The 25,733-nt window shown below is 35.1% G+C and overlaps 1 pseudogene; it reads left to right on the top strand.

Moving 5' to 3' along the window:
• Window positions 1–895: 895 nt before the first annotated feature.
• Window positions 896–25,733, top strand: part of LOC149575972 (U3 snoRNP-associated protein-like EMB2271) — a 33,411-nt pseudogene continuing 8,573 nt past the window's right edge.

Consider the following 25,733-nt stretch of genomic DNA (forward strand, 5'->3'; position numbering starts at 1 on the left):
ATTATTGTTTATTGAAAACCCCAAAACAATCCTTGCTGTAACATACGAAAGCATGAAAAGTGAAAAACTAATATTTTTCCCCACACTTTATGAAGCCACTCATTTTAAAAAGTTTGAGAAGGCAGATTAGTTAGTTCCTGGGTTGCTAGAAATACAATAGAGCTCTTTAATTTAGATTTTTCTACATCAATAGCCATGACCATTTGTTGGTTAGGTTTAAGCATTGGTAGGTAGTTCCTTACACCCATTGAAGTCCTTGGTAGAGGTGGATGTGGTTGATCACTACTTGTAGAAGCGTGCTCCATCTAGGATTGAGAGGGTTTCTTGTAATGCTTCCTTGAAAGACGCATGTTCGACCACCAACGATTTTTGGAGACATTGAACACTTTGATTATGGTTGGCCATTGGGAAATAAAGACCCTATAGAAAAAAAGGTTGGATAAGGAAATAAATGCTATTAATAGAAAATGACCTTCTACACACAAGGAAGGCCTACTTGAAGATCATACTCAACTTACAACCAATAGATTTATTATTTATATGTGAAACTATTTTTAAAACTAGTTATCAAAAATTAAATGAAAACAACTTCAAATTAATCTGAAAAGTATTGTAATATGTCTACCAATATTTATATAGTTATGTAAATTTGTAAAATTTATATAGTTATGTAGATTTGTAAAAGTATATGTTAAATAATTTAAAAAAAAAAAAATTCCTTCCATCCAATTTAATTCTTTTCGGTCGCATAGGCAAGATTCAGTCCCCCAAAACCTAAAATTTATTTTCAAAGGTTTAAGCCGATGAAAAAATGCAGTGGCAATCACAGAGTTTCTGAAGGAAGGTGCCGCCATTGTTAAAGCTGAAAGGATCAAGATTTCCGACAATGTTTAATATGAAGAAAAACCAGCAGCGCCATAAGAGCAATGTATCCAGAGGAGGAGGAAGAGGAGGACGAGGAGGAGGAAGTAACAGAAAAAGAAAAACTCCTGCAATTGGCAATGACCCATTTTTCAATGATAAAACCTTTAAACGACAAAGAGGGAAAGGGGAGGAGATTCACAGCAGCGAAGAAGACGACGACGATTTTGTTGATAGAAATGGGGAGGAAGAAGATGAAGACGTCGCCTTGGAAGATACAGAGACTGCTGATGATAAGCGACTTAAGTTGGCCAAAGCTTATCTGGACAAAATTAGGGAAATAACAAAAGATCAGGATGAGGAAAACGAAGAAGATGAAGATGAAGAAGGGCGGAGGGGTAAACAGGATTCGCTTGTTGCCGAGATTCTTCAGCAGGAGCAGCTCAAAGAGAGTGGCCGTGTGCAGCGTCTTCTTGCTTCGAGGTATTTCCCTTCTTCATTTAAATTTATTTATCGGATTGATAAAATTCTCTTTTTGGCTAAGGTAATAATTGGGAGGATGATTTTGAAGGTATCACGTGCGAGAAAACTTTTTCTTGATAAGAACATTGAGCAATGGAGTTCATGAAATCACTTGATTTTTGTTTTGGTTAAGAGACAGTCCTAAAGGTAGAAATTGAGCACGACAGCGTTTTAAAGAAGCAAGATAGACATTGCAAGGAGCAACAGAACTAGTGTCAGTTTACATGGGCAATATTGTGTAGTTTTCTCTTTAGGGACATTTCCTATTTTTGCCCTAGAACAATAGTTCCTATTTAGGTTGAAAACTGTATTGTATCTTAAATATTAAAAAATGATGAAATTTAATTATCATTCAACTCAATAATTCTGAAAAGAAAACTCATCTGAGTTTTCTGCTGTGTCATTGCTGATTGCAGTTATCTTCCTTAATATTGACTTGTCTTTCACTCCTTAATAGGTCCTCATATATAATCCAAATTGCTGATCTGCTTATTCGATTTCCATTCCAAAAATGTCTTGAATGCTCCCATCTACAAATGCATTTTGCTCACCCTTGTAGCTTCCAGAGTTGGGGGACTCACACCTTTCCATAATGGGGCACTGCTTTTTAATTAGAGAAATGGCAGAAAAGCTTTTGATCTACAGCCATGGGCTGGTTGTCTGTGCAGTACATAGGCTTTTGGGTGAGGATTTTCTCTCATCTGAGCATTGTTGTTGTGTGAATATGGATATTACGACAATTTTTGTTGCAGTCTTGAACAATGTTGGTGAAGCGAAGGATATGGTTGCATTGTGTACGAAGCTTTTCAAGAAAATTTCCTTGATGAATTAGACCATATGCAAGAGAACATTGATGAAAAGAAGATGATCGCTTTGCTAAAAGTCTACTATGTGATATGTCAATGAGGGAAGGAAGTGAAGAGATATCCCCTTTGCTGGGTGGATGGTTCTAGAATTGTGTAGCGGTGGATGGTGGCAAGATGCAATACTTTTCTGAAGAAATTGATGGACCTACTAAAGGAGTGTGGCCTGGTTGGTTGCAGAAGTAATTCATTTTGGAAGGTCTTGCTAGGGATGAGGAGAGTGTTCAGGTCAAAGATATCAGTGTTGCCTCCTCTAGTGTGGAGCTACTTGTGAAAGAGGATTTGGCCATTCATTCTAAGTGTGGCCCTGGATGCCTAGTCAAGGTTTGTGCTGCCAAGGAAATGCTGGATGGGTTGTTGTTTAGTAGGATTTATAGAAGATGTTCGGTTGAGGGGTAGATGAATTACAGATAGAAGTAATAATCAGGACATTTTGAATACAGTCTCTTGCCCAATGATGTGATTTTTTAGATATTACTACAAGGGCGCTGCCCCTAGCCGCTATTTAATGATAAAAAATATTCCAGTCAACCCTATTAAAAATTAAATTGCTTTATAATTTCTTCTAACTCTACTTTCCCTTTTAAAATAAATTTCTTCTGTTTAATTCTTGTAGATATGGTTGGCGGTGGCCTATTATAATGAATTGCCATTATATTTTATTGTATATCCTAGGTTTATTTATTAAGAACATGATCTCTAGCATGGGCATGATATATTGCAAACATAAAGTTGTATCATATGGTTGGTTGTAGTAGTTGCCTAAATTCCTTCAGAAATATGGAAACTTTTTGTTCCTTTGAATCTGTCAAGATGAGTAATACATACAAGCATGCAATTATATAGTCATAGGCATGAAGAGTTTTCATAGTTCAAATCAAAACTGTATTCATTAAAAGGCAACTTTCAAACCTAAAACAATCCTCAAATATAGTCGCATATGATTCTATAGAGGAAAACATGCAGAAATCATACAAGAACTATGAAATGAGGTAAAAGGGGGTAGATAAATAGTTACAGAAGTCTGTGATAGAAGTCAGCTGTAGTGCTTGATGTATAGGAGCATTGCTTGTGGAGGTAGACTTGGCCATGCTGTAGATGTCAATGTTTCACATCCAAAACATGTTGAGGCTCTCGTTAATATTAGTGGTGAGCTTTTAGCATGTGGGGAATATCTCAGTTGTGCTGTATAACACTTTTTGGTGATTTATATACGTGGGGAAATGGTAGTCATATGGGTTCTAGAAGAGCTAAATGGACATTTGGAAGGAATATCCTCATCTTCAATTTCTTGGGGACCACGACACACTGTTATAGTAATCTCTATAGGCTAGTTCTTTTCATTTGGTGATGTAACATGTGTTTTGGGTTGTGGAGAGGGCCTCAAGAAATGAGCCCCCTTGCTCCATCTGATCTTGAACTTTTGGTAGAGGAATTGCCCACTTTTGGCCACACTTAAAGAACAATCCATGGTTCTTACACGAGACCAAATCAAATAGCTGGAAATGATATTTTACAAGAGTTTCAAGAGATTGCCAATTATCACATTCATAGATGTATCTATGCAAAGGGATTGACTTTCAACATTTTCTTCTCACCATGTTGGCAAAAAATGCTTAGATAAATTAATGAAGATTGAAAAGGGTACAAGTGCCTAGGTTTTGAGGTATGTGACAACTAATTGCAAAAGACGAACCTCGTAAGGGATCCATTGAAGCCAATAAGTAATTTGTGGGATGAGGTAGAGGTATCCATATCATGGATGGAATAATGGAAACCTTTAGTTGTTGATCAATCAAAGTCATTGAAGTGACTTGTAAAAGGAAAATGCATCTAATAATAGTGGATTTTAAGGGGGAGATGAAGGATGGTGCATGTGTTGATTACATCTTTATCTTAACCATTATCATAATAGACAACACCAATAATTGTAGAGTAGTTGGCTTTTGGTTGAGGAGCATTATTTGTTGGTTTTCGCGAAAGATCGCTGCAAATGTACTAAGCGCTGCCAGATTGGTATTTGTGTTCCAAATGCCAGCAACCTCTAATTTATAATGAGCAAAGGCTATGAAGAGACGGGGATGCACTGGGGACTTGGGCTATGAAACTATAATTATTATGCACTATTATCATAGTAACATGGAGACACGTCCCTCCCCTTTTGCCCCACATCTCGAAGAAGGGGATGCACCAGGTACTTGGGGACTTTGTCCCCCTATCCCAAGCGACACCGTCAATTTCTGCCACCTTCACTGAGGATGGGGGGATGTCCAATGTTTACTATGTGCTGATTTGACTATTTATGTTCAATGTTCGATGTTCCAACTCAATGCAATGTTGAAGTATTGACACTTTTACATCTTTATATCTTCTATTGCAATACATCTTTTCATAACTAGCATTTTAAGTATCGTATGTATAGTATATACAACGCCCCGTCCCTTGCCACCGTCTCCCCGTTGTCCCCAAATTGAGGCCCCTCTGTAAGCCCATCCTAGGAACTTGCCCCCCAATTCTGTCGTCCCCCCGTCCCCGAAGGTGGTGTAACTATGACTATTATAGATTGCCCTTTTACAAGAAGCAACAAACTCTTATAGTTTATAATTAATATTACAAAGTAGTTTCAAAATATTAATTGTTATTGTCTATTAATAAATATTAATAGCATAGAAGCAAAAAATGACAAAAAATCATGATTATGTGTGATTAATCATTAGTTGGCATGTGCAGTGATTCATTCTCCCAAAAATCAAGGATTTTTGGTCAACGACTTTCAACTTTTTTTGCAATTTATTAGATGATTAATTGGCAAAAAGTGACAATTTGATAAGCAAAATAATTACGGGAAACTAGCAAAAACTCTAATAGCAATTGTGATGGGAAAAACTTGCAAAAATATGACGTGTTTCTCTACGAAATTGATGCGTGGCATTCAAGATGCAATTGGGAAAGTGGGGTTGAAAGTTTTGCGTAGTCGCAAAGTATTGTAGATTCGGGAAGTGGCATGAGAGATAGGCAATTACAAAGAAATTTTTCCTCTCTGCATTGAATATATTGTATAACTTGATTGATAATATTTCTTTTCTAACATTGATTTTATTTATGTGAATTTCAAATATTTAAATTGTTGCAATATGAAGCAAAAGAAGATCATAACAAAGCTTCCTTATTTGTTGCAATATATCTAAAAGAGCAGGGTAGCATTGTTTTTCACTATCTATTTTAGAGAAAACAAGGAACCCGTCGATAATTATATAAATCACTTTAGGCTTGTCAATTATGACATATAAGTTCTTATGATTTATGAAATTGCTCAATATTTATAACTTAAATTAAATTTATAATTCACACAGCTCAGTCTTTATGTTCAACATATATAGAATTGTTTTGTTATATACACGTGTATGTATCACTTCACATATGTGTATGTCATGCCAACTTTGTATACAATTGTTTGTTGAGTGTATATAATGAAAGGAACTTGAGAGAGTTCTAAATAATGAATTTTCCTTCTTATCAATTGATGAGATTAAGGGGCTTCCTAATGAATGCTTCATAAGGCACAATACTTGTTAAAGGTTTTGCAAACAGGGTTTCAAGCAAAGTAGCCTTAACCTTGGACGAAACTCCATGGTTAAGCATGTCTAAGCTATAATACTAGGATGAATGACCTCTCGAGAAGTCCTAATGCTTCACCTCTACGAGCTTCACCTAGATGCAACGAGTGGTTAGTGCTCCATTCATTTTCATGAGGGATGGGCTCTTGTGAACCACTACTCACAAAACATGGGTCAACGAGTTTAACTCAAAAATTATTAGCAATATCAAAATTTAACTTATGGAAAATATCTCCAACTTATCATTTGATGAGCTTAAGGGGCTTTATAATGAATGTTTCATAGGGCAGAACACTTGCTGAAGGTTTTGTGAATGGTGATGCAAACAAAGTGGGCCTAACCTTGGAGGCAACTTTGTGGTTAAGTGCACTTTGAGTTGGAATAGTACTAGGATGGGTGATGTTTTGGAAAGTCCCGATGCTTCACCTCTGCTCATCACCTAGATTCAATGAGTGTTAAGTGTTCCATTCATTCTCATGAGAGATGGATTCTTGAGAACCATTACTCAAGAAACTTGGATCAATGAGTTTGACTAAAAAATTACACTGATGAATTTTGATAGAGATATCATAGTTTGACTTGTTGTGGAAAATATGGCCTACTTATTATTTGATTTGTATAAGGGGCTTTCCAATAAATGGTTCATAAGGCACAACACATATTGAAGGTTATGTAAATGGGGTTGCAAGCCAAGTGGGATTAACTTTGGAGGAAACTTCGTTGTTAAACACACTTGAGCTAGACCACTATTAGGATGGGTGATGACTTGGGAAGTCTTGGTGCTTCACTCTTTATCACTTAGATGCAATGAATGCTAATTGTTCCATTCAATCTCATAAGAGATGGGTTCTTGCGAACCACTAATGAAACTTAGGTCAATGAGTTTGACTAAAAAACTACATAGATGAATCCTGATAGTAAATATAACGATTAGATTTTCTGTGGAAAACATCTCCCACTTATCAATTGATGAGTTTAAGAGGCTTTCTAAAGAATGATTCTTAAGGTACAATCATGGTTAATTGCACTTATGCTTGGAGTAGTACTGGGATGGGTGACCTTTTGGGAAGTCCTAGTGGTTCACGTTTGTGAGCACCACTTGGATGTAATGAGTGCATAGTGTTCCATTCATTCTTATGTGAGATGGAATCTTGTAAACTACTACTCATGAAACTTGGGTCAATGAGTTTGACTCAAAAACTACACAGACAAATCCTGATAGCAATATCACAAATGAATTCTACCTAAACGAATATGAAGATTTTCGTAGCTTCATTCTGATTTTGAAAAATAAGAAAGGCCACATCATATTTTGTTCAAATCATAGCTTGATTGAATTCTAAACAAACAATATCACGGTTAAAACTTTGAGTACTCCAAGTTTAAAATATATCAGGAGGTTGTGCAAGTGCTTTGAATCATTATGTATGTCCCTTTTCATCCATTCTATGGAAATGTCCTTTAATTAAAAAAGAAGCGCAGTTCTTGATTGCTTTTCTTGAGTTTTTCACATTTTTTGGTCTATATCTGATTTTTGTCGATTTTTTCCAAAATTCCACTCCTCTGGTTTGCGGATTTAAAAATCCCACTCCTCTGGTTTGTGGATTTACTCCCCAAACGATTTATGCTTTTATGGGGCTCTAAACCATGAGATACTCTGCTTTGGTTATCGGTAAGTTTATACATTGCAAGTTGAAGTTATGATTTTATAGTACCTAAATTTCTGTTATAGTACTTTGCATTTTTGCAGTACTATACATTTTTTATTTTAGCTATGGCCTTAGTGGAACTTAAATTTAGGGACATTGCAGAAATTATCTTTTTGGGACAAGTTCTGCACGTTTTTCTTTTGGGTGTGGATCCAACTCTAAATGATGCCATGGATATACAGCTTAAGCTTTTGCACCAGAAATAAGTCACAGTTGACTGTATGCCGTCAAATTACAATGATCTTTTAGTTATTTTTATTGGTGTCTGGAGTTCTCAACTGTATATTGGTTTAGTTGTGTTTTATTGTTGATGCGACAAATAAGAGCAACTTGATGGCCTGGAGATTCAAACCTCTTGTGTTTAAATTTTTTATTATAAGAACTTTTTTTCTTGAGGTGATTCTTTGTGTTTATTTAGACCAGATCTTTTATTTTAGAGTTTTTGAGTTTCATTCATCAGAGAATGGTTCAAACACTTAAAATTAGTAGTTATGATAATCTGAAATATTAACAGAAGATTGTTAATCTAAAAATACTTGCTTGTTTACTTGATTGTCAATGAAATATTAACAAAATACAATTTAAAGATAATTTTTTCGTAGATGTTATGATAGCTTGCTGGTGCATTTATCTTTTCTCTACTTCCAGAAAAGGCATTGTATTCAACTGAACTGCCTAGTCGTTTGATTCTGTTACATGTGTGCATACTTCATTCAAGGAACAAGTCTATGCGCATGAATGTTTATAGCTGTTTTAGTTTCTTTTTTTGATGTTTATATCATGAATTTTGAATAGCTATCCAGCCTCTTGGTAATATTTTTTTTTTGCTAAAGAAATGTTGATAGTGTGGTTGGTGCTGAGTTTTGTAAAAGAGTTCAATGCATAGCCTCGTATGATGGTTTGAAGTAGTAAGTAATTGAGTGGACAATTATTCCAAATTCCAAATTTCTTTAATAAGTGCCACAGGAAATTATTGATTAGCCCTTCAGAATTTTCAAAAGAATTCATTTAGTAAATGGAAATTCAAGACAATATGTTGTGGTATGTTAGTTTGGTTCCGTATAATAAATGAATGCTAAAGGTCAATTCTCAACAGGGTTGTGAAGCCTTCCAATCAGGTAGAGTGGCGAGTTGTTAAAAGACACAAGCAGTCTGTAATAGCTGTAGCTCTAAGAGAAGATGATTCAAAGGGTTTCTCAGCATCAAAAGATGGTGCTATTTTTCATTGGGATGTTGAAACAGGTGCAAGTGAGAAATATGACTGGCCCAACAAGGAAGCCTCTACAAAAAGTTTAAATAGGAAGCAGCGCAGCAAACATATTCTATCAATGGCTATCAGTTTTGATGGCCGGTACATGGCTACTGGAGGATTAGATCGTTTTGTTCATCTATGGGATACCCGCACATGGGAACATATTCAAGTACAAATTTCATAACCTCTAGTGCTTATCCATTATTAATCTGGGCAGAGCAATCATTCAATTTTTAATCTTCTCTATTTACTGCAGGCCTTTCCAGGTCACAGGGGAGCTGTGTCTTGTTTAGCTTTTCGGCAAGGTACACAGCAACTCATATCTGGATCATTTGATCGCACAATCAAATTGTGGAGTGCAGAAGACAGATTGTACATGGATACTCTCTACGGTCATCAAAGTGAAATCCTAATGGTAGATTGCTTGTGAAAAGAACGAGTTCTTTCTGTTGGACGTGATCACACATTGCGTTTATGGAAGGTATCTTTTAATGTATTGTTGGAAGGATTTAGGCACTTAGAGATATCCTGTTTCATATATAATTTTTTATATAGCAGCTCAAGTTTACATTAAAAAATAATGTCACTTCTTTTGAGGTGTTTGATGATAGTATTCTGAAATTTTTGCTATCAGTATGTGTTGTGTGTCATGAAACAAATACCAAGATCTGCTGTAATTTGCTTTGAAACTTCTTGTCTAGAAAATCTGAATGATCTTATGGTGTAGGTGCTTAGCTCATCATATCATTCTCCCAATCTAGTGTCTATATTATGGAGCATTCCCGTGTTTGTGAAAAGTTCATTTTATCTTTCACAATATTTTACCCCTTTTTTCTAGCTTCCCTGTATAGTTTTAGTATTTTATTTGTTGACATTATATAAAATGATGGATCATTTATTACTAATGATGTTCAAGGCAGATAAACTAGAAATTCCCATCACCATCCATTCAGTGGCTTCAACTTTTATGATGAAATCTATTTATGGCCTTTTTTCTTTAGAGTGCTTGTGTGATGGTTATGGTTTACTGATTATTTAATAGATTCTCCCCAATGACTAACTTTGGTGTGCAGATTCCTGAGGAGACACAGTTAGTGTTTAGAGGACCTGCAGCATCTTTAGAATGTTGTTGTTTTGTCAACAATGAAGAGTTTATATCAGGTTCTAATGATGGAAGCATAGAACTTTGGAGCATGATGCGAAAAAAACTAGTTTTTATTGCAAAAGGTGCACATGGGCATGCGGGTATTCAACATCTCTCAGAGAATCATGGCGCTGAGGAAAAGCCAGAAGAAATGACATCATCACAAGTTAATGATGGCAATGATATTGGTAAGCAATTTGTAAATGATAATTGGAAATTTGGGTTTAATGTCATGCCACTGTTTGATTAAAATGCCAACATTGAACAAAAATAATTGATCTATTGAGAAAGGTTAAGAAAGACAACATTGAACAAAATGAATTAATTTGCATAGGAAGGTGCAATTAGCAATTATGCTAGGCAAAATAAGTGTCACAACTGCAGCTCTTCAAACTTGAAGTCTCTCTCTCTCTCTCTATACTATTCCGGAATCTCTATGGTAGATATTTTTTTTAAAATCAAGGATGAGTGGACTGTAAAGACAACCCCTGTAACTAGCCAAATTTGTTGCAAGAGAAATAATGTCATTTATTCAAAGAGATATAATTAATTGATAAATCATTGGTGCCTTTATTATACTGTTCAGTTGGAGAGAAATTGGGTTGAGAGAGAGTATTGGGTGTTTGATCATTTTGCTGCATAGATATTTACTAGTCTGAAATATGAGTAAATCTTCTGTATCAAGCGCATCTTATGATATTGTATTTGTATGTATGTGATCTGTGATAAACCAGATTTGAGTGAGTTAGTTAATCTCATTTGAAGAACTTTTATATTCTGTATCTGCATAGTTGAAGTGATTGAACTTCGTATACTACTGATTGATCGATTGTTTGGTATTGATAATCAGAAGTTTAAGAGCCCTGTGTATTTGTTTTAGCTTTCTATAAAAGGGTCTATATTTTGTGGGGCTGGATTTTCCACCCCTGAGTAGGAGGGTTTTCTCAGGATAAGTTATTGTGTCATTTGTTATCGCATTCCTGTATTCTGGTTCGAAAACATTAACAACCAGAAGTCGTAAATAACATGTGAAAGTACTAATGACTCCTTTAAACCATCTAAGCTCATTGGTAAATTATTCCTCTGATCAGGCTGACACTAACCTACAAAGCCAACACCAATTGCATTGTAAAAAAAATCCAAAATGGAGACATTACACGACCTGCAAGTTTGGACCTTATTACTGCTTTTTGGATGTCTATGTTTTTAACACGCTTTTGTTTTGGTTCATTTGTTTCTCTTTCTTTTCTTCTCTAGTTTATGTGTTTAAAACATTGTGTTGAATTTTTTGCTTGGATGCAGGAAATGGTAACGTAACACATAAAATGGGAAGTAGCTCTTCTGTAGAGTCCTGGGTTGGAGCTCTTGCAGTGTGTAGAGGGAGTGATCTTGCTACATCAGGGGCTTGTGATGGAATTGTGCGATTGTGGGCTATTGAGAACAGCAATAAAAGCCTTAAAGTTGTGCATGATATACCTTTGGTAAGAAATGAGATCACCTTTTTCTGTTCTGAAGTCAATGTCAGATGAGAAAAGGCCTAATTAAAATTTAAATAGCACCAGTGAGCATATTTTTAGTGGGAAGTTCATATTGCTGAAGTTAAATGCTAAGGTTATCTAATTAGACTCATTAAAAGATGATTGTCTTGCACTATTGCATATTGCAAATATATGTTACATTAAGGGCTTGCTTTTCTGCCTTTTTAACTTCTGATGTAAAACTTTCCTTGCATTTGAGTGCATATTGTTAAGATTATAGCTACAGTCGGATTGATTTAATCATAAGATACAATGTTGATATAATAAAGATTATATATGTATAGTGCATAGAGGATTATCAAACAACAAAAATGGAAGGTATCTGCCGGCAAAACAAACTTCATCTCAGCTATGGGAATGAAAGAAGATAAGGTATCACAATTAACCTACTACCACGTATACTCGAGTCAATGGAATATAAGGATTGACTCATCAAAAAAGACTTACATTGATACCTATTATTGAGCATCCACACTATGGAAGAGAATCAGGTCTACTATCATTTGAAGACTTGTTCTACAGACCATATTTTAAATACACAGTGCAGAAACTAGAATTGAACAAAATTCTCTTCACACAAAAACCTACCATTGCTGAATTGTAAAGGAAGATGAATATTAATAGAAGTTATCTCAGAGATTCATTCGAATGCTCCAGCAATATTCTATATTGGCAGTGTTGGTACTATAAGCATCAATGATTAGACTCAATTCAGACATCAATATATATTATCCAGTTTTCTATAGCTTAGGATGACACCTCAATCAATTAATAAAAATGATTGATAGAAATAATCAAGAAGGAAGGAATCACATAAGTTAGGTCCAGTTAGAATCAGCGACCAGTATAGAACCTCACAATTATATATCATAAAAAATCTCAGTTTCTCTTTCAGCTATCAGACAGAAATTCAACTCTAGGGTAAATTCATTAGTCGCAGATGACTATGATGGAAAAAGAGGGATTACAATTTATAAATCGAATAATATTTAATATGATTGGAATATAATCAGACAATGAATATCCAACCAGGGAATACACATGGAAGAATACATAGTCAATGGTACGAATGAAGATTCAGACTTTGTGTCTATTCAGCATATGTCAGAAACTACTGATGATCATTATATACAAATAACATGCTAACAAAGCATAAGTATCGACCCAAGGAATAATATTAAATCAACTATTTTGGGTATTTGCTGAAAGGTGAAGACACAGAAGAATTTTGTGATGCTTATTATTGATATAATCACCGAATTGGAGAAAAGGGAATCGATTCATCACTTAGAACATACGGTCAGTATTTTTGCCACATATAAACAAACAATGATGGGGGTCTCATAGGAAGTCGGTCCATTTCTTACTTAGTTGAGGAGTTTAATGAAAAATCCAAACTGATCCAAATTAACACAAGGCACTATTAAAGACTGCAATTGTATCATCCCAATCTATGATAAGTCAATAACCAAGATCGAACTAGACAGCAATCATATTTGAGGACATTGATTATTGTGAAGAAAATGGTTTGGAAATGTCATCATAACAAAAATATGGTCTCCAGTTGTATAAGAAATTGATAGCATAATTTTAGTGATAAGGAAGTATGAAATGGGAATGTTGATTCAATGAGTAAGAGTGTAAGAGTGTAATGTCTATTGTCAAAATAAGATAATTATATTATCACCCTAAACAAATTGAGAGAAAACTTACCAAAAGGAAGGGGTCATCACAGCGGTAGCTGAGATAGGAAATACGTGATCCAGTTGAACAGTGTTTTGTTAATAGGGATGGTAACAATCATGTTCATCTTCAAAAGAGACAAATATCATTAAACACTTCTAGAATATATCTAACATAAAGTCAAATTTGGAAAAATCTGCATATTTGGAACAATGTTCACTATCGCACCATATGATAGAGGGGCTACATCAACATTATGGGGGGGATATGACCATTCACCATAATACTTGTATCATGCATGGAGGCTTATGATGGATTTGGGGATGTTTTCAATAGCAGTTACACATTTTCTAGACCTGTCAATCTGAAATGACTTGAACACCTCATAGTGTTACTAGAACTTTTCATGTGATACAGAGTCTCAATCCATTAATGTACCTTGCAATTTTCTCAACATCATCATCCACATGTCCAGATCTGATGTCCAATCTATAGAATTCCTCGGTATATTCTTTCACAGTCATGTCCCTTTGTTTCAAATTTTGCATCTTTCTCAATAAGCTAAGTTGGTAATCAGCAGAAAGGGATTTGTTCTTTACCTTGTTCACCATCTTTGGCCAAGTTCTTATCTTCTCCTTTCCTCTCCTTTGTCTATTAGTTTGCAAGTGCTCCCACCATAATGATGCATGACCTTTCAGCCTAGTGACTGCAATCTTCACCTTTCTGTTATCAGGAGTGTTTTCATACCAAAAGAACTTCTCCATATCAGAGATCCAATCTAGCATAGTATTTGTATCCAATTTCCCATCATAAGGGACAACTTCTACAGCAGGCTTTGAATTTTCCCTAGACAATAATCGCAACAATCTTTCCTCATCTCAATCTTCTTCAGGTTCTGGATTATGGTCTGGTGTTGCTGCTTCATCATCACTTACATCTTCAAGATGCGCTCCTCTCCTCTGGGCTGTCTCCACATCATCTAATCTGGGTGCAATTTCTCTTAACTGATCCAATATAGCGTTATCAACATTATTTCCTCTACCACGAACCATCTTTACAAATTAGGTTCTGCAAGATCGTAACCCTCTGCAAGTTATAGGTCAAATCCACAGATCTGCCACCCTACAACCAGATCCAAATCAGGGTTCTACACGATCCAATCTCCACAAGGATGAACTTCGGGCTCTGATACCAACTGATGCAGGCAAGGGATGAATAACTAGGGCCAAAGGCACACCCAGCTATCAAAACCACCCTACAAGAGTTAACACAACGGAAGCAAACACGAGGAACAACACCAAGGAGAGGGAGAACAAGGATATATTTATTGATTCATCAAATATTCAGCATACATGCCCAGCTGTAAGGCCTTTTGGGTTACGACCAATTACAAATGTACAACTTCCAGATCTTCAAATCAACTTTTTAAATCCACATATCTCTTTTCTATTGAACTCTCCCCAAAAGTCTACCTTAACCCTAAACCTAAACACCCTACTTATACTTGCCAAAATGGCTTACGGATAATTCTAGAACATGGAGAAACCACAAGTCGGCCCTCATCAAATATAATTTGACTATACCAAAATTAAATGTGAGCAAAGTCGGCCCAATTGGAACTAGGCAGAATGAACTAATGTGCAGGATTATAAAGAAACCCAGGATGCTCCTGCATCACAAGTTCTCTACAATTGTATTTTTCCACCTCTCCCACTCTATTTCACTTGTTTAGGTTTGTAACTTTATCCTATTTTTCTTATGCTTTCTTATTTTCATCTTGATGATGGATAATTGAGTGTGATTTGGAACATTGATGCAAAATTATTCGACACAATTTAATCCAGAAACTCTTATAGGTAATGTTAAACTATTTTGATAATTTTGTGGATATATTACTTCAAAATAATTAAATTTATATAAGGCGATTGTAATGTTATGCTTTGTGTTTCGATATATTCACTTGTTTTCTTTGTGAATGCTCCATGTTTTCACGCATTCATGTGTATGCATCATGTTTTCAAGTGTACGATCCATGCTTTGCTTTATGTTTTTAGTTGATCTAGAAGAAGAGAATAACTAAGAGTGAACAAAAAGATATGAATTTGTGGTATGCTATCATGCGAACATTGGCATTTGCAAATTCAATTGACACCATTATGAGATGGGCTTGATCTTTTTTCTAGAAGAAGAGAGAAAAAATTCTCTCAAGCTTTGTCAAGTTTCTACTATTGATCATAATTCACTTTCAAAATAAGGGAGAGAACACATATGATAATAATTGTGCAGTGGAAGGTGGATATGGATGAGATTCCATGATCATTTAATCATTGCTTGAGGATGAGCAAATTTGGGAAGGGCATGTAATGTCCCCTTTTTGAAATAGGATTTAACATAATTAAATCAAAATATAAAAGGATAAAAATAAAATATAAAGTAATAAAATAAATATTAATATATAATATAATTAATTTTAGTTAAGTTGGTGAAGGGTCAAAAGGCATGAAATGAAAAGGCGCAACTCGATCAAACATGTGATATATAGTGGGAGGAGAACTTCATTTGAAAGGGGGGGAGAGTATAAAATGGAAGGTGTGAAGCAAGGAAGATTAATTGAAGAGGATAAATAGAAATGAGAAGAAAATAAGGAAGTGATTCCTTCAAAGGTCAAAAGTCTTGAAGGGTTGTGACTCTTTGAAAACGTGGTGATTTTGGAGGTTTGTTACTCTTTGAAAGAGGGCCAATTTTCAAGGGTTGTGACTCTTTCCAAAGGCATAATTATTAAGGGTTGTCTCATCCAAAGAGGGGTAAACCTTTGCAAAGGGAGCCACGATGAAGAGGTGTGGTTCAAGCTCACATTGCAAGATATGAAGGGGCAAGTGTTTCATTTGAGGACATTTAGGGAGAGCAATTTGGGGAATATTATATTATTCTCAAAGGCAGCATTGATAAGTGTTGACTCAATTCTAATGAAATGTGGTGATCCTTTTACCAATAAAGTATACAAGAGTTATCATTCCAAGCCAAAATGGAGGAATAACAGTAAAAGAGTGTTATGCAGATTTTGAGAGTAGACTGAGTAGAAGAATAACATTTGATAAAGGAGATTGATTTAAGAGATCAAGCTGATATGAAAAATTGGACTTTCGGTATTCATACAACTTATTTCATCTTATTTAAGTAAGAATTGCAACTCTAACTGCTAAGAATTACAACTCTAACTGCATTTTTGCTCTTGCTTCATTTTGGATTTGTGAATTCAGAGAAAACTATAAGTTGTTCTGAAAAAGGACATCACGTGAATAGTATCAATAAATATGATAATTATTTTCTCGAATCCTTTTTTAATTGTGGAAAAATATTCGATTTGATATAATATTAGTTCTAAAAGGGGACATTACATGAATGGTATCAATAAAGATGATAATTTGTTCCCGAACTCTTTTTATTAGTGCATATAGTTGGGCCATATACATTTGATCAAGAAAAATATTCAATTTGAGCAAAGATATAGGTAATACTACTAATTTTACTCATCACTAGTGTCGTTCTTTTCGAGTGATTTCATGTTTGATAATTGAGGATCTCTTGTTGCACTTGTTCCTATTCTTCTCCTTGTATTGCATCCGCTTATCTTTCATTTGGAATTGGGTGGGCTGTTTGCTGATCGATTCCTTGTCCTTTTCTCATTTCTCCCTAGGGGTGAATATTCCCCTACTTTTTTTGCACCTCCAAAAAGATTCAAGGTGATATCAAAGGTAGATTGTCCTTATATATCCAAATATCCCCCTAACAAAGTATGATTTGTATGCAATATTATTTGCAAATCTCCATTTCTACCTAATTATTGCCAGGTTTTGGGGTTTGATTTTGTTTCTTATTTCTCGAGAGACTCGGTTCTTCCAAGGCTAGCAGTTGTTTTGAATTCTTTAGCAATTCTCTTTGATTTGACCACATTTTGAGCAGTTAGGGTAGAACTCTAACAACCCTTGACTTCATCCTTTTGTATTCAGCTCCTTTCTTAGGTCCGGATTCCAATTGAATATGGCATTGTGTGGTAGGTTTAGGAAGGCACAAATGTGCACATATAACCAAAATCATTTTATGATTTTATTTTATCAGCCATTATGAAAGTGTATAGGTAATTGTCTAGTCCTACCAGGAGCAAAGAGCTCCAGTTTTAGAGTTCGGTTATACATTCTAATCCACAATTGTGTATTCAAAACATTGTGGTTAGAAGGGTCAAAGTTTGGCTCCTAATCCTTGATGTAGAATCCAGCTCGATCCATTAGCCAAGGTGTCCCTTATTGATTTTTTTTGAATCTTTGATTCACACTCAACTTGGAAGAAGCCTTTTGCAGATTTTGGACTTTCACCTCTTGCCCTTCCTCTTCTTGCCTCCTGAGACTTTCCTTTAATTGATATATTATTCTGCTTTATTGCTCCATTTTTTTGTGTTCCCAATCTTTTTGTCATTTCTCTGCATTTTTCCGCTCCATCGTCTTTTTATATCTCTCTCTCTCTCTCTCTCTCTCTCAGATTGATATTTAATTATATTCTTATTTTAAATTTTTGGGTCTTCAGGCTGGTACACAATCACGATTCCATTAGTATTATGTTTTATGCTATATTTCTTGTTTTGTGCATTTCATATGCTCTGAGGCTATACTTTATTTTGTTTCAAATATTAAGCCTATGTTCATGTTATGTCAGTTATCTGAATAGATGCCTTGTTGTGCTATGTGGAAAACAGACCGGATTTGTTAATTCACTTATGTTTGCACAGTCTGGACGATTTCTTATTGCTGGAGTTGGGTAGGTACGCTTTTTATTTTTATACGCAATCTGAGTTCAGTATGATTCAAAACCATTGTATTTTTTATTTTCAGCTTATATTGAAGGTTTTTATTTGTTGTTTCTATGGTGGGCAACAACAGCTCAAGGTTGAATTCTTGTCTGTTTTTGTTCTAACTTCTAATATTCAACAATCTAGAAGAATGCCAAAATTTCTAACATACATGCATTGACATTGCATTTTTTTGGTAGGAGCATTCTTCTTTAATGATAAACGTGGTCTTGCATTTATGTGGTTGCACCTAATACTTCCTATTCTCCTACTGCTGAAACATTGATTTATAAGGGGTAGTCTATTTGTTTAATTGCTAGATTAAATGTGCATCATGCCTCTATCTCCCTAGCTCAAGGTTTCTTTTCTGATAAAGATTCACGTACCCATATACCTTGTATCTTGATTTACCATTTCATTAAGCTCAAGTATTGGATGACCGTGAATGATAAATAACCTTTTTTGTGAACATAAATTCATAATTGTTTGCACAACTTGTTATTTGGTATTTTTATGAACCTTTCTCAATTGATTAAAATTTTGAATGCAATGTTGGACCATTTTTATACCTTTCTTGAGCAACAGCAACACTAGATATCTTATGGACATGCAGATATCCAAGGTAAATGCAAGTCGACCTACACGTTTAGGTGAACATGTGATGTCTGTCCCTTTTGGGATTTACTTGGATTAAGCCCAAAAATAAAAAATCAACTTCAAGATGAGAATGCATAATGCTCAGTGACATAAACTTGTAATAAAGTTGCCCACTCTAAAGATCCTAATTGGAATTATTTTTGGTTTAGGATCTGCACTTGTCAATAGTCACTAGAAACTTATATTACTACAATAAATATTAATAATCCATAATAGCTTTTAATTACATAAATCCATATTAATATCTAATTCCACATCAATTTCATTTTGAGCAATTATATTCCAATATTTAATCATATTAGGAATGTATTAGGAATAGCTTGCATATTAAAAGGCATATTCGGGAATAAGAGCTATTAAAAGGCTTTCTTTTGTTACTTTGATAATAACTACAACTCCAACTATAGGAGCCACCACTTGAAACCTGTGATATTCTTGTTGCATGTCTTCATAGAGGAGACCCTAAATTAATTTTGAAATTATCCCCTCCTTCCCCTGCCATTGAACTCTGACCTTGCCCTCCCTCCCACTGAACTTTGACTACTAGTGGCCCTAACTACCGGTGGCAACCATTCTTGCACAATACAATGTAGTTTCTTTCTATAATAAGAAATTAAATAAATTTAAATAAATAAAAAAACTATGAATATCAATTATCAAGCATACAAGTAAAAAACAATGATACAAAACCATTCGAATAGATACCTAAACTTGTTTCTAAATTTCTTTAGAAAAAATAAATTGAAACAAACATGGAAGATTTCTTCACAAACTTCCAAAGATTCATCAAAATCTCAAAAAATTTCATTGAGACACTCAAGAATAGGATAAAATGCTTACCTCTTTGTGTTTTAATGAACTTGTGGAAGTCAACTCTCGCCCTACGATCATTCCTCTTTGAAAATATAATTAAGTTGCCTTCAAAAGGCCAAAATGGAAGCCAAATGAGAAGAGCAAACCCAGCTGCAACAAAATGATAGTTGAATGGTTGAAAGGCCTCTATTAGGGCCGTTTTAGGGTTTGGCATATAAAATGTTATTAAAGTGCTAAAACGTACATGTTTTAATTTTCTTGTAAAAGTGAAAAGTCATTTTTTTTTTGTTTTTCTGGGCTGACTCACGTGGATGTGACTGGAATTTCCCGGATGCCACCCACAGGCATCCAAATGTGGACGGAAGCCTACAATGCCTACATTGGTATCCTAGGTTACAACCACAAATAATTTTCAATCAAGGCTAGTGGAGTGGAAGCTCGATTTTTCGGATAATACAAGATTATTAGAGAGATGTGATAGTTTTGGAATTGGAATTGTTTGGAAATATTAGAATCCACAATATATTTCATGTTTCCATCGAAGGCAAATTTATTTTTGAAACTTGAAATCTTCCTTGCTATGCGGGAGAAAAGATTATAGAATAAGACTTCCGAGCTATGGGGAAGAAAAGATAAAAGAATAAGACTCCCAAATTATTGGTTCAGTGGAGAAAGGCCTACCTATAGAAGATGCTACATGGGAAAGAGAAGATCATCAATTGTCTGAATTTGAGATTGCTCGAGGATAAGCAATATTGGGAAGGGCAGACTGTCATGGCCCCGCAATAACCTAAAGTAAAAACAAATATTTAAATTGATAATGAAGATATATGTATTCCACCCAAAAAACTGTTACTCTCCTCTAGTGAAGGTGGTGATGGTAGTTCATCGTCTACAGCAGACCATGGATATTGATGATACATTTTTGTCAAGCAGCAGTACGCAATCGATTATGTATTAAGAATATTACTAGTTGTGTTGTGAATAGATGTTAGAGATAGTCATAGTTAAGAGCAACCACCTAATTAAGACAAGCGATCAAGGCCAACAATTAGTTGGAAACAGTCACAGTACATTCAGGAGAAGGTATACCATATGTTGGTTGACAGATTTATCCTTCAAAATGAATGATACAGAAAGACTCAGAATGCCCTAACAGAAGAACAAACTCAACCAACAGTTGGAAAGACTATCATGGAATTGCTAGCTTTCCTCTGAATGGAGAGCTACAACTCCCTCCTAAAAGATATTCAACGAATTAGTTACTGATTATTTCTTTAACTAGAAGACACGAAGGCAACTGACATTCATTCACCAATACGAAATGAATGTGATTACATGAAAGATTCAGAGAAAAATAAACAAATGATCAACAGATCACATATTCAATCTTCCCTATTACAGAGAAATCAAAAGGGAATTTAATATCTCTATCTGCAAAACATGTATACATAAACCAACAGATTCACATTGCAAACATCTACTTGACAAGATGATACAGGATAATATTAAAAAACATGAAAGAAACAACCAACTGATTTATTTCAATCAAAGAAGTAAATATCTGGACCAAAACATCTAGGATACAAACTTCTCTTTAATTTTCAATACACAACAAAAATGATCCCTGGATCACTTTTAACCTTGCCATTAAAATCTAGCTGCAGAAAACACAAATATAATTCCCCTTTCTCTCTGTTACAATCAAAACTTCGAAAACCATCTTCTCTTCCCTGTAGCCTACAGACTTTCGAGAAAGAAGCAACCTTTTCTGGCCCATCTTTTTCAATAAACAGATTCCCCTGGAAAACATTATTCAGTTTTGCAACTGAATCTTGAAAAGGTCCCTCTTCATTGGTTTCTCACTTTTCCCTATTTTAAAATATCTGACCCTTATGTTTACCTTTGCTGTAAGGAAATATCATTTTATTTTTACCAATTTCTTTACTATTGACAAAAAAGTCTGCACCCTTGCTTGAGGTATGACCCTCAAGCGACCTTGTGTAACATGGAAACAACCTTCAAATGTGTGACTTGCGCTCTGAGGCTGAATCTTCGGAGAAGGCTGGCTTCCTTACTATTATGCACCTAAACTAAAACTAGGAAGGAAAAGGGAGAAGGAGAACTGAAAGAGAATGTAGAAAGGGAAAGGGGGTGATGCTCCGAGATAGAAGTGTGGTCATAGCTCTGCCTATGACTGCACTACACAACAATGAAAATCCGGAATACTCTAGTCTTGACTCTATTCTATGTCAAAGGAACCACATGCAGGTTTGGAACTGATTGAAGTGCTGAAAGGAAAGATATTTCACTATGCAACAATTACTAATAGACTTAACACAACATATGAATCAAGAAAACAGAAAGGAACTATTCAGTACAAGGCAAATACATGCACTAGAGAGCAAAATGGTAAGAATAGGTAAGAAAATGACAAGTTTTATTAATGGAAGGCAAAGTTGCAGTTACAATAACAGTGCACAAGGCTGCTGTCATGAACCACAGAAGAACAGAGAAGAACCCAGAAAAAGTATTTACAACTTGTCTTTATAGAGCAGGCATAACTCGGATCTAAACTATGGAGTTCAAACCCCAACCTAAGTGGAGTTGAATTGTAGAGAGCAATAAATGAATATCAGAGTAAAATCTGATCTTAAAATCAGCTTGCTGTAGTGAAGTGACAAGAAGGGCAAAACAAATGCACCCAGCCGTAAGAAATCAAATCCCATGAGATTTGATCATTACATTCAATAAAGAGGCATGGAGATGCAAAGGTGTCGTGCAAACAAGGCCTAAGAATGTAGTTCAGCATTAAAGAACAATCCTTGTAATGTGTCATGGCCGCAACAAATGAATTCACACCACTGTTAGAAAACGCGTGATGGGATAACATGCACTGTTAACCTGCAGCAAAATTGTAGAGTTAACCCACGTGGAATAAATCTAATTTGCCCCAAAAAAGATGAATCCTCGATGTAGATCTTCATTCTGAAATAGACGGCCCAAATGCTGCAAGAAATCTCCTCAACAAGTGAATAAAACCCAACTGTAGATCAAGATCTTCATAACAAATGGATGGCTGAGATGCATACATAAATTTTAAAAGATGCGTCCAGATCTAAGGCAGCTATGCAAAAATACAAAAACCATTGGATCAAAAGCAACCCAACATAAGAAGAATTTGCCATGTGGCATGAATCAGTTGGTCAACACATTCCCAATTGCACGGTGGAGGAGGCAGCATGCGATTTCATGAAAGCAAAAGGGTAAGCCTTCCGAAATAGCAAATTTCGTTATTTCGGAAAGAGGAGCAAAGTCATTCTCTAAAATGGCGAAAATGGTTAACCCTGACAGAAAACGTTTGTTAACCCGCAGCTTGACAAATGAGATGACCTAGTTCACTAGGTCAAAGAACACACTGAACTAGCTCGATTGATGAAGGAACCGAGTCAATTTGGTTCATGAAGAGACCGAGTTAACACAAAATGTTAACCCCAACCTAATTATGTGTTAACCCACAAAAAGAAAATAGCCCATTGAAGATATCCCTGATCGGTTATTGATGGTGGGTTGAATGGGAGGCAAAAATGGCTAACACTTACGTTAACTCTCCCGTGAACATAATTTTCACCTTTAATGAAAAGATTTAATCTCTTAATAGATATTAAAAATTGCTAATCTGGGTGAATATAGTTTCACTTGAGATCGCAAATATATATCCAGGTTTCCTGTCCAGTGAATTTCACCTTTCAGAACTTTGTGTAAATATTTTCAATTGAGTAGCAATACTCACTTGGCATATTGTTGGGCCTAGAGAGAACTATAATTTTTTAATTCTCAATACCATACTTCATGCAAAATGTTGCCTTTAATCCCCTTTACTTCTGGAAATGGATATAATTTTTAATTTTTTGATGTACCTTTGCCATTCAAGGGTAAATTTAGGAAAGTTGAACCCACTTTGTGTAAAGTTTCTGCTAATTCTTTGTTCTTTCGATCAAACTTTTAGTTCAGTCTTGAATTGTTGAGAATGGTCTTCTAAATATTATGAATATTCAAATTGTTGAGGAATTTAACACTTATCTTAAACGTAGATCCAATACTCTACAATCGATCTTGATTGAATTAGAATATCTCTGATTTAGAATTCGTTGGATGTAAAATGCTTAGAGGAGCAGACTGCTGTAATTGTGTGTCCTATAAATTGCATTTACAACCTACTATATATCCTTTCTAAAGGGTATGTCCCTTAGAGGGACATAACCCTTCCTAAATGAGCACTAATCAAACTCCTTCCTAGTCTGCGATTCATGAAGATATAATTAATAGCACTTAACAAACTAATTGTTAGTTTGGTTAAACATTATAATCTTGTTTCCTAAGAAGTCGCTGGCCCTTAGAGTCATATATAAAATGCTAATTTAGAGATATATTATACTGAGAAGAACATTTATGGTCTGTACTATCAAACCTGTAGGTGATCAGGTTAACATTATTAACACTCCCTCTTAAACTGATAATCCTATAGAGAGATATTATATCTAGCAACACCAATACAGAAGAATTAATACTCTCTATCTATTTGATTCTTCTTAGTATATGGTATCATAGAACACATGATACAAAGTCATATTACTAAACCTGTGGTATGACAAATCACTACTACTAGTGATATTATACAGGATAAATCTGAAGAGTAATCTCTTCGTTTATCCAAATTGTGATTTCATAGAAACTAGTATCACAACAATATCTAGAGTTTAAGATCTATCAAAAAACAGGATAACCTCAGAGAAGAAGAAAATTCTCCCTTTATCCAATTTGTGACTCATAAACATAGCAATGTCTACATCACAATATGATCTTGAACTCATCTAGATCTTACAGTAGAACTCTTATGTTTAACACATTATCTAAGAGATAGTCATCTCTCATAATGTTTTGTACAAGTGTCCATTATTTTTCAGAGATCGTCACCTCTTAAAATAATGAATACAAATGGTGGAGCCATAACAGTCGATAGTTTGACAAAAATAAAATTATTTTATTAATAATCAAAAGAGTACAAATGGATTACAACTCAACCATACCAAGTCTCCTCTCGAAATGTTCTATCTTTACTCTAGATAGAGGTTTGGTGAGTATGTTTGCTGTCTGATTTGCAGTACAAATGTATTCCAATTTTACAGAATTCCTGTCTATCATATCTCTTACATAATGGTAAGAAATTTCAATATGTTAAACCTGTCATGGAAAACTGGATTCACTAAGAGTTTGATGGAACTCTGATTATCACAATGAATAATCGTAGGATTCATGGCTTGCCCAAGTAAATTAATAATCCTACAAGTAACTTCCTCAGCCAGACTGCTTCATGAGAGGCCATTGCTGTTGCAAGGTATTCTGCTTCTATGGAGCTCTGAGCAACTAAAGACTGCTTTCCGCATATCCAAGATATTAGAGTTGATCCTAAATTGAAACAGCATCTTGAAGTGCTTTTCCCGTCTTTAACACTTCCACCCCAATCTGAATCGGTGAATCCATGCAAATCTAAAGCAACTTTCTCATATTTGAGTCCAAAATTAAGGGTGCCTTGTAAGTATCTCATAGTGTGTTTAATCACAACTAGGTGAATCTCCTTTGGTTCACACATAAACTGATTTAAGGCATTAACTGCATAGCAAATATCTGGTCTTGTATTTACGAAGTACATAAGTGATCCAATCATCTGTATGTAGAGAGTAGAATCTATGGAAGGTGATTCTGCTGCTGCTTCTTTAAGTTTATGTAAATTAGTCTCCATTGCAGAAGACATAGACTTGCAATTCCACATTCTAAATCTGTTCAAAATGTCTGATGTGTACTTGCCTTGATTAAGTATGATATTGTCAGAATACTGTCGTACTTCTAATCCTAGGAAGTAATGGAGAAGCCCCAAGTCTTTCATCTCGAATTCTCTAGTTAGATCTTTCTTGCATTGATCTATAAGATGATCATCACCTTGATTAATAAATCATCAACATACAATATCAGAATTACCATATCATTTTTATCTCTTTTATGATACAAGTTTGAATCGGCTTCATTCTTGGAGAATCCTAAGCCGGTGAGATATTTATCAATTATTTCATACCAAGCCCTGGGAGCTTGTTTAAGCCCATAAAGAGCTTTCTTGAGCTTGCAAACAAAAGCGTTAGGATCATGAGTTTCAAATCCTTCCGGTTGCTCTAG

The sequence above is a fragment of the Cupressus sempervirens genome, chromosome 1 (assembly GCF_028749045.1).
Source record: "Cupressus sempervirens isolate cs-2001-9-10 chromosome 1, ASM2874904v1, whole genome shotgun sequence".
Lineage (NCBI taxonomy): Eukaryota > Viridiplantae > Streptophyta > Pinopsida > Cupressales > Cupressaceae > Cupressus > Cupressus sempervirens.